Source organism: Amaranthus tricolor, chromosome 2 (assembly GCF_026212465.1).
Source record: "Amaranthus tricolor cultivar Red isolate AtriRed21 chromosome 2, ASM2621246v1, whole genome shotgun sequence".
In the NCBI taxonomy this organism is placed as follows: domain Eukaryota; kingdom Viridiplantae; phylum Streptophyta; class Magnoliopsida; order Caryophyllales; family Amaranthaceae; genus Amaranthus; species Amaranthus tricolor.
The window spans coordinates 22062526-22073976 of record NC_080048.1 but is presented as its reverse complement, the minus strand read 5'-3'; the positions used below and the strand labels follow the sequence as shown (position 1 = coordinate 22073976).

The following is an 11451-nucleotide window of genomic DNA, read 5'->3' as shown; positions in this document are numbered from 1 at the left end:
CTCTAGGTTTTGCTCTAGTATAGATTTGTTGTTCTTCATTTAGCTTTCATCTTCTTCCTTTATGTAAGTTTACATTTCCTTTATGCTTAAATGCCTTTTTTGTTTTCATTTATGCTTTCCTCATTGTCTTTCAATTCCTTTAATGCTTTCTTTATTGTTTTCTTGTTTTCAATGCTTTCTTTGTTCATGGCTTTTCTTTCTAGTAAGTTAGAGTAGTTTCTTTAGGGGTTTTAGGTTAGAGAAACCCTAGGTTTGGTCTTGTCTTCAATGTTTAGGATTAGGGTTGAGGTTGATGATGGTTGTTGATAGATATTCAATTCGAATCTTGTCCTGCCACTTCTAGAGAGACATAGGGCGATTATAGGTCGTTCGTGTGGATTATAGGGTCACCAATTTCCTCTCGATATCCAGAGTGTCATGAGTGATTATCGTTTGAACTCCCTTGACCTAGCTTATCTTTATGTCAAATAGACCATCCTAGGGTAGACGTAATCTACTCCCCGCTTGTCTTTCATTGTTAAGTTTCCATTTTTATTCTTGTTGTTAGTTAAGTTCACCCACCAACCAACCTTCCATATAACCTTCCCACACTAAGTCTTTAGTCTAGCATCCCACCCCCGACTTACCATTACACTCGTTGTGGTAGTATCAGGGTGATTATAAATATTATTTGTGGAACTTGGTTCTTAGTATTAACGACATGCTAGAAACTGGTTATCAACAATCAACAACGAACAATCAAGAATGAAAAATGAACAAGAAACAATGAAAATTGGTCAACAAACATGGAACAATAACTATTAATCAATGAACAATGAACAATGAACAATAAACAATGCACAATGAACTATGAATGATGAACAAAGAAAAATAAACAATAAGCAATGAAAAATGTACAATGAATAATGAACAACGAACGATAAACAATGAACAATGAACAATCTACAATGAACAATGAACAATGAACGATGAACGAGGAACGATAGAGGGTTAACAATGAATAATGAACAGTGGAATATGAAAAATGAACAATCCAATGAGTGATGAATGATGGACGATGAACGACGAACTATGAACAATGAAAAATGAACAATCAACGTCGAACAATGAACAATGAACACTGAAATTGAAACACGAATAATGAATGATGAACCACGAACAATGTAAAATGTACAATGAACAATGAACGATGAACAATAAACAATGCATTATGGTCAATGAACAATGAACAATGAACAATAAACAATGAACGATGAACAATAATCTAAGAACAATGAACAATGAACAATGAATAATGAAAAATGAACAATAAACAACAAACAATGAACAATGAACAATGAACGATCAATGATGAACGATGAACGATGAACGATGAAAGATGAACTATGAACAATGTACAATTGAAGACTCAACTCTCTTAAATGATGATAATTCAAAACACATATTAATTAAAAAAACAAATTAAGTAATTACGTTTAGTTGTTTAAGTTGGTCTAAAATAATATTGGATATAAATTGAATAATTGTTATATGTTTAAGTCCGATATATTGAAATATGCTTAAATGACTAAAGCTTATTTTAAGGTTGAATTTATAAGTCTTGAAATACGTTTAAATGTCTAAGATAATTATGTTTATGATGAGGTTAGTTTCGTAATTTTATTTGAAATATTTTAATTGGTCAAGATTCATTAAAATTATCTTTGTAATATTTGAATAGGTCAAGGTTCATTAAAATCATATTGGAAATATTTTATTAGGTCAATATATTGAAATTAAGCTTGAATATATTATTACACGTTTTATTCTTAACGTTCGGATATTTCATATTTCATATTTGAATTTGACTTGAAAATATGTGCATCAAATAGTTAGATGATTAAATATCCATAGTACAAGCTAAACATGTTTTGTTATTTATAGTACACGGTTAATATTTGAATTTAATTAAGTTGTTAAGCTAATTAAAGAATTTCCTTTAAATAAGATGGTAATTTAAATCAATACTAAAAATAGGAAATGACAATTTAAATAAATGCTAAAAATAGGAATTAATTTTGAATATTATTCTGCACATTATTTTATCTGGTTTTTGCTTAGTTTTCATTATCTTGTATAAGTTCTAACGTGGCAACACAACATTGGTTATTAAAAGCAAATTACAGCATACAATGATCAAAATAGATGAATTGTTAGTGCAACGTCAGTTTGAGTTAAAGTTCAAGGTCTTGTAGACTGGCACAAAATATCCACATCAACGAAATTAACGGATGAAGCTTTCATGCGCTTCAAGGATATGTTGAGGCGTAACATCTATATATACAAGGCTTCGTTCAAGAATTTAGAATGCACCTCTTCTTACAACTATCTCTCTTGACTTAATATCTTGTATTCTCTAAGCATTAAAAAGAGTTGTAATTCTTAGTTCATCTTAGTTCATCTAGCTCTTACAATTTGTAATAGGTTTAAGTGTTAAAAAGAGTTAGATTATTTTATAGTTTAATACGCCTAACTTAGAATACTTTTTGATGTGTTCAACTTTTAATCTCTATTGTGAGATTTGGGATTTGATTTTATTAAATGGACTTGTAAGACGTTTTTTCAAGGGGAAGAACGTGGTGAGAGAAGATAGTAAGATCTTCTAGTTTGTCTTAAAGTCTATTAACATATCGTGTGTTATTCTTTAAGTATATTTTCCGCACATAAGTTATAGTTTTACATATTGACTTTCAATTGGTATCAGAGTTGAGTTTCACATATAAAGACTAATATTTTCTGATGGATCCGATAGGAGAAGGGTTGTTTGCTCAAGGACATTCGTGCTCTAGACCTCCTTTGTTTTGCCGAACAAATTTCTCACATTGGAAAACTTTGATGAAAATGTTCATGATTGATCAAGATATGGAACTTTGGGACATCATAACTATAGGACCTAAGGTACCCATGAAAAAGGACGCTCAAGGAAATGATGTGTTAAAAATCGAATCCGAATATTCACAAAGTGATTTGGAATCCGTTTCCAAGAACTATAGGGCTATGAATCAATTGTGTTGTGCTTTGAATGGTACCGAATTCAATATAATTTCTTCTTGCACAAGCGCTAAGAAAATATGGGATAAGTTAGTTCTGACATATGAAGGAACAAGTCAAGTGAAGGAGACACAGATCAACATCCTCATGCATCAAAGGGAAATGTTCAAGATGAAAAAGGATGAGAATATTAATGAAATGTTTACTCGTATACATTGATACTAACAGTTAAAATTCTCTTCGCAAAACTTTTACTAATGCAGAAAAAGTCTAGAAGGTCTTGCGGTGTCTTCCAAGATCTAAATGGGGTCCAAAAGTCACCGCCATTGAAGAAGCTCAAGACTTGAGAGTTCTATCACTTGACGATCTACTTGGAAAACTCACAACTCACGAACTCACCCTACATGATGATGGAGAAAGTGATGTAATACCTTCAATGAAGAATCTTGCTCTAAAGGCAAAGAAAAATCATGAATCTTCAGGCGATGATGAAGAAAGCGATGATGAGGAAGATCCATTTGCCTTGATCACAAAAGGTTTAGAAGGAATCATGAAGACCTTGTAAAGGTATGCCCTAAGAAGAAAAGGGAATCTTACAAGAAAAACAAGAAGAAACAAGCAATGGTTGCTACATGGAGTGATTCCGAAGATCAACTGAACCAGAAAGTGAAGATGGTCAAGCTCACCTATGTCTTATGGCTAATGATGACAACAATGATGATCTAGATCAAAATCATACAGAGGTACTTGACTTTCTTAACTCTTGCTCTAAAGACGAATTAGCTAAAGCTCTATTTGACATGTTTCAAATTGAAAAGATCTTATAAGATGAGAAAGACATTTTAGAAAATAGAATACATCACTGTGCTGAAGGTTGTGAAGACCTTATAAAAAAAATGAATCGCTAAAGGCTGAAATAGTAAAATTTAAAGAGATTGTCAAAGTCTTGAAAGAACAAAATCTCAGCCAGACGAAACAGCTCATTGATCTTAAGAATGAAAACAATGATCTTGTCCAAGCTCAAGACTTTGAGACTTGAGTCTGAGAAAAATTCGCAAGCATTAACAAAGATAAATAAATCCGAATCTAAATTCACAAAAATGATTACTCGCCAAAAAGGACTTAATGATAAACGTGGTATAGGATTTAATAATGTTACACATAACTACAAGATTAAAACCACATTTTTTAAGAGTTCATACAAACATAGACGTACACATACTTGCTCATATTGTTGCAAAGAGGGACATATTAAGTTTGCATGTCAGTACAGACGTAAGGATAATTATATTATTAAGAATTCCTTTCCTCTTGAATTATGTGGACAGATAAAGCAAATATGTGTTCCTAAAGCGACAAGACCACCCAACATGGTTTACCCCGAATATGGTCCCAAATTTGTCACTTTGATAGCCAAGTAAAGTTGAGAAAGATTATTTTTTTTTTGTTTTGTAGGAAAACAAAAAGTGGATCTTAGATAGTGGATGCTCGAGACATATGAGTGGTAAGGTTTCTTTATTTTCTGAAATTAAAGAAAGATGCAATGGCTCAATCACCCTAGAAGACAAAGGTGAATGCAAAATTTTAGGTGTTGGCAAAGTTGGTGAGAATCCCTCTAAAACTATTGATAATGTCTATTTAGTTGAAGGTCTAAAATTTAATTTTTTAAGTGTTTCTCAACTATGTGATAAAGGTAATTAAGTAATCTTTGATAAAGAAAAATGTGTTGTTAAAAACCCTAACATCGAAGATACATTTATTACCGCCCTTAGACATGACAATGTTTATGCCTTGAATACAAACGAAATTGCAGCTTAGAATTTCAAGTGCATGAAGGTTATGACAGATGATCCAAAACTATGGTATAGACGTCTTGGTCACATCAATACTCACACCATGCATGAAATGGCAAGTAAAGATCTAGTTAAGGGACTTCCAGCTCTTGACTACAAACACAGTCCTACATGTGACGTACGCATTAGAGAAAAACAAGTAAGAAGTTCATTCAAACCGAAGAAAATGGTAAGTACTTCAAGACCATGTGAACTTTTACATACTGATCTATGTGGTCCAATGCGTGTACGGAGCATAAGAGGTAAATCTTATATTCTAGTTACAGTTGATGATTGTTTTAGATTTACGTGGGTTGATTTCTTGAAGGATAAAAGTGAACCCTTGAAACCGTTCTCAAGACATTGTAAGGAAATGCAAACTCAGCTGACTCTTCTAATAGTCTCGATTAGAAGTGACCATGGGAGAGAGTTTGATCAACTAGGCTTTGATTCCTTTTGTGAAAAATATGGCATAACCCATAATATTTCAACGCCTAGGACACCCCAATAAAACAGTGTGGATGAAAGGAAAAATTGAACCTTAGAAGAAATGGCTCGGACAATGCTTATTGAAAATGGATTTTCCAAACACTATTAGGCCGAGGCTATTAACAAAAAAAATTATGTCTGAAATAGATGCCTCATTAGACATATACTTAAGAAAACCCGCTATGAGCTATTCAAAGGATGAAAACCAAACATAGCTTACCTTAGACCATTTGGTTTCAAATGTTTCATCCATAATAATGGTAAGGATAATATAGGAAAATTTGATACTAGAAGTGATGAAGGTATATTTCTTGGATACTCACTGAATAGTAAAGCTTATAGAGTTCTAAATAAGCGTACAAGTATGGTTGAGGAAAGTATACATGTAGTATTTGATGAATCTGACAATGGAACATTATGTGAAGGATTTAAAGAGTTAAACGTTAATAAACATTTTGATGATATAAGTGATGACGAGTTGGATGCAAATGATACTAGTGAAGTCAAAAAGAAAAACATGCAGGATACCATACAAAGTCTTGATGAGGTTGAAGAAAAATAGGTTGCAAACATTGAAGACTCACAGCCTGATCTTGAGACCCAACCTCAAAACATGGAAACAGCTCCTAAACGTACTGCCTTAGATACACTGATTAGAAATCCCTCTATGGAAGTAGGTACAAGATCTTTGAATGATTACACACCATCCATATTACGAGAAGGCTTAGAATGTAATCTCAACATCCTCCAAAAAACATCATAAGTGATTCAAACAAAGGTACACAAACTCAATCCTCTCTTAAGAATTTATGTGCATTCACTGCTTTTGTTTCTCTTGTAGAACCAAAGGATGTTAAAGAAGCAATACAAGAACTAGAGTGGATCATTGCTATGTAAAATGAATTAAATTAATTCGAAAGGAATAAAATTTGGGATCTAGTTGAAAGGCCTCCAGATCGTACTATCATTAGAACTAGATGGGTCTTTCGCAATAAGCTCAATGAGGATGGAGACATTATAAGGAATAAAGCAAGACTGGTAGCTCAAGGTTATAATCAAGAAGAAGGAATTGATTATGATGAGACTTTCGCTCCAGTTGCCAGGTTAGAATCTATCCGTATTATGCTTGCTTTTGCTTCATACATGAATATAAAACTATATAAAATGAATGTTAAATTTGCTTTCTGAAATGGCTACTTACAAGAGGAAGTATATGTTAAACAACCACCTAGCTTTGATAATTCTGATCTACCTAATCATGTGTTTAAATTAAATAAAGGGCTGTATGGCTTGAATCAACCTCCAAGAGCTTAGTATGACAAATTTAGCTCAAATTTTCTTGAAAATGATTTTCAATGAGGTAAAATAGACAAAACGCTTTTCATTAAAACTAAAGGAAAAGATATTCTGGTTGTTCAAGTATATGTTGATGATATATTGCTTGGAGCTACTAATGATTCTTTATGCAAGGAATTTTCTAAGATTATGTGCAAGGAATTCAAAATGAGCATGATGGGAGACTTAACATTTTTTCTTGGACTACAAATAAAGCAAAAGAAGGATGACATATTTATTTGTCAAAGTAAATATGTTAGAGATTTGCCAAAGAAGTACAATATGGATCAATGCAAAGATGCTAATACATCTATGAGTGCAACACTAAGTCTGGATCAAGATATAAATGGTAAGAGTGTTGATTAAAAGACTTATAGAGGTATGATTGGTTCTTTTTGTTGTATTTAGCTGCTAGTCGTCCTGATATTATGTTTAATGTTTGCTTATGTGCTCGTTTTCAATCTAACCCAAAAGAATCTCACTTAACAGCAATTAAGAGAATCTTTAGATATTTGCATGGGACTAAAGACTTTAGTCTATGGTACCCTAGTTGTGGAAATTTTAGTTTGATTAGTTTTTCATATGTGCATTATGTTGGCTATAAGGTTGATAAAAAAACCACCTTAGGATCGTGTCAATTCTTGGGATATTCATTAATCTCATGGTATTCTAAAACGAAAAACTCAGTTGCCTTATCTATAGTTGAAGCTGAATACATAGCTACAGGTGCATGTTGTTCCCAAATCTTATGGATTGCACAACAACTTCGAGATCTTGGAATTGATCTCAAAGGTATTCCAATAAAGTGCGATAATACAAGGGTTTAATAGTAAACGTTAATTGTTACTTAATACCAAGTATGTATTTCAATTTCTTAAAAATTATTTGTTTTATATTAATATACAAAAATAGAATTAAGTACCTTTAATTAATAAAGGATATTTAATTATCTTAAAACCAAGTTATTTGTTTGATTCACATTTTGGATGTCAACCATGTAATAAAGTCTTGTTCATAAATTGGTTCTAATCAAATTAGTCTCAAATTGAATTCATGATTACACTTCCAAACCACACATCCCTTCACGTCATTTCTCCAACTGCTCAAGCTACACTCATTGTACCTTCCCTATGTTGTCAAATCACTAAATGAAGTACAAATGCATTATACTATATTTCTTTTTATAGTGAATGAAACGCATTTCTTGCTCACTCTCCTCTTATGTTTTTGTTTTACCCTCACCCATCTCTTTCACTCTTTGCTTTTCAAGCTCTCAAAACCATTTCTATGGGCCCCAAAAAAATGAACCGATTCCCACAAAATTTGAAAAAGGTGAAACGTCAAGATCACCAATACAGGAAACTCCAACCCCGACATTCCTTCACCTCTTAATTCTTTAGAAGTACCAAAACATTGGTTTGAAAATCACACAGCGTTTGGTCGTTGGATTGATACCTTTAAACATCGTTCATTATCATACGTTAATATTCTTGACTACAATTTCTTTTTATTTGAAGATTTTGAGATGATCTCTTCATTTATCCAATCAACTCCAGGTAAGTTGTTGGATCCTGGTTCTATTTCTTACCCTATTCTGGTGAAAATCTTTTATTGTAACTTGTCATTCACTATGATTGATGGCTTTCCGGCTTTGAGAAGTTTTGTTAAAAGCCAAGAGATTATTATCTCTAAAACCCTAATTAATGATCTTTTAAAATTCTCAAATAATTCTGATGACTCTACACCAAACATTATAGCACTACAAAAGGCCAAGGATATGTTTATGCTTGATTCTTATTCTGACTTCTCTCCTACCAAACAACTGACCCACAATGCCTTGAATCTGTGTGGTAAATTGCTGCATAATCTTCTTGTCAGAACCATCTTCTCTCGCAATTCATTTGGTGAATTAGTCACAGATGCCCATCTAATCTTGATGTGGAAAATTGCTTCTCCTAAAAACGTTGATTATGCCTCTCTCATTTTCTCAACAATACATTTTTGCAGTTCTCATGTTCAGAATTGCTCTCTTCCTCATGCTAATATTTTGACCCTAATCTTTGATCATTTTAATTTACTTTCTGACTCAGAGGAAGTAGATTATTCTGGTCCAATATCTTTATCTAGTAACATCCTCCCTCCTCTTGGAATTTTTAAAATCCGTGGCAAGTATGAGTTATATTCACACTTGTCTTCATCTGAAAAAGAGGATCTACAAAAGATCCATGGTAAACGGCTCTTTCGTCTTGAACCTCAACTTAATCAACACACCACTCTTTCATGCCTCCAATCTCTTGACTCTGAGGCTAGTAACATGAAAACTTCCTTACTTGATTTGCATGATAAAGTGTCTACATTGACTATCATGTCGGACACGTTTATGAAAGAAATGAAAGGTATGGTAGTTGAAGACGTGGTTGTTGAAGAAGAAGTTGATGCTGCTGAGCCACAAGAGGATGTTGTGATGGAGGAGGTAAAGGAGAAAGCAGGAGAAAAAAAGGTTGTTGATGAGGAGAAGGAAGAAATGAAAAATGAAGAAGCTGTTGATGCCACCCCAATTCAGACCATTCCACCAACCATTGAAGAAACCACTTCCTTTGGTAAACCAAAACCTTTCAAGAAAGGGAAGACTAGGTACAGGAAGTAATTTTATTTGTTGTTGGTTGATAAACAATTTTTTTAATTTTGGCAAACAATATTTTCTTGTTTTGATTAACAATCCCAACATTTTACTCCTTGTTTACTTTTTGATGAAAGTCAAAAAGGAGGAGATATGTAAATTATTAAATTAGTTTATGTTTATTTTTGCTTGGTTTGCTTGTTAGTAAAATAGTTTATGTTTAGTTTTGCTTGGTTTTCTTGCTTGCTTTGCATGTCGCATACAAATTATTAGTGCATATTAGTTCATACTAGATGATGATAATATTTGATGCATATTGCATATTTGATGATAATATTTGATGCATATTGCATATTGCTTGATTGTTTATGTTTATTACTGAATGTGATGCTTTCATGATCAAGTAGTTTATATCATTTAAAAATATTATGTTATTCTTATCATGTTTTTCAATTCATGTTAACTTAGTAATATGTTTTAGAAGAATATGATTTTGACTTTCATCAAGGGGAAGATTGAACACTTAACTCTCTTAAATGATGATAATTCAAAACACATACTAATTAAACAAATAAATTAAATAATTACGTTTAGTTGTTTAGTTGGTCTAAAATCATATTTGATATAAATTGAATAATTGTTATATGTTTAAGCCCGATATATTGAAATATACTTAAATGACTTAAATTTATCTTAAGGTTTTGATTTATAAGTCTTGAAATACGTTTAATTGTCTTTAAGATAATTATGTTTATAATAAGGTTAGTTTCGTAATTATATTTGAAATATTTTAATAGGTCAAGGTTCATTAAAATTATATTTGAAATATTTTAATAGGTCAAGGTTCATTAAATTATCTTTGAAATATTTTATTAGGTCAATATATTGAAATTAAATTTGAATATATTATTACACGTTTTATTCTTAACGTTCGGATATTTTATATTTCATATTGGAATTTGAATTTAAAATATGTGCTTAAAATATTTAGATGATTATATATCCATAATACAATCTAAACACGTTTTGTTATTATTAGTACACGTTAATATTTGAATTTAAAATATGTTGTTAATAGAGGTGTTCATTCGGTTGATCGGGTCGGTTTCGGACGGGTGTTATTCGGTTCGGTTGCATTTCGGATCGGTTATTTTTCGGCTGTGTGTTACAATGGGTTACACTCGGGTCGAATCGGTTAGTCACGGTTCGGTTAGAGATCGGTTATTCAAGCTATCGGGTTAGCATCAGTTCGGTGTCGGTTGAAGTTCGTGTCGAGTGTCAATCGGTCTCGGGTTGTCATCGATTACTAATTGGTTCGGTTTTTTCGGGTACATATCGGGTTCGAGCTTTATTTTTCGAGTAGTTATCGGTTACGGATAACTATTGATCGGGTCAATATCGAAATAAGTTAATAGTCAGGTTTTTAATTGATGTATGCTCCTTTACTTACAAAAAATAATTACCATTTGTTTTATCAGATATAGCAGATAGGGGTGTCAAACAGGTCGGGTTGCGTCATTTTCAGGTTCGGATCATATATAAATGGGTCCATAAACCCTTAACCTGAACCTGACCCATTTAATTAATGGGTCAAAAATTAAAACCCCGACCTGATCTGTAGCAGATCGGATTAACCTGCTAATGACCCATTTAACCTACTTTTTTTTTAAGGTCATTAAATTCATATATTTCAGGTCATTTGACCCATTTAACCTTAATTAAAGGCTTCCTCCAAAAATAAACGTATGCCACTTAATGCAGCGAGCACACGGTATTCTTTAGTAAACGGCGAAAGAATAGTTCGCTTTGTGCTCACGGCGTGGTTGCGTAAGTTGGTATGAGATCTGTGGAAGTGATTTAAAGGATTTTTCTTTTATTAGTATCTTTCATAGCCGATGTGGGACAACTTCCTTTGTTATTGAAAGTCATCTTCAGCTGACAAATCCCTTAGCCGATGTGGGACAACTTCCTTTCTTATTGAAAGTCACCTTCACCTTTGTTATTGGTATTATCTAAGTTTTACGAAGTATTTGGCAAATGTTGATCCGTCTTAAATTTAATAAATGGGTTAAACAGGTTTTTTTGGGGTTTAAATATTCAACCTTAACCTAACCCATTTAATAAACAGATCAGGTCGGGTTGACC

The 11451-nt window shown here is 32.5% G+C and overlaps 1 non-coding gene across 1 annotated transcript; it reads right to left on the bottom strand.

Annotated features, from left to right (window-relative positions):
- Positions 1-11015: 11015 nt before the first annotated feature.
- LOC130807079 (U5 spliceosomal RNA) lies at positions 11016-11131 on the bottom strand. The gene has a single exon (XR_009040452.1). It is a non-coding gene; the product is annotated as a U5 spliceosomal RNA (small nuclear RNA).
- Positions 11132-11451: the final 320 nt, after the last annotated feature.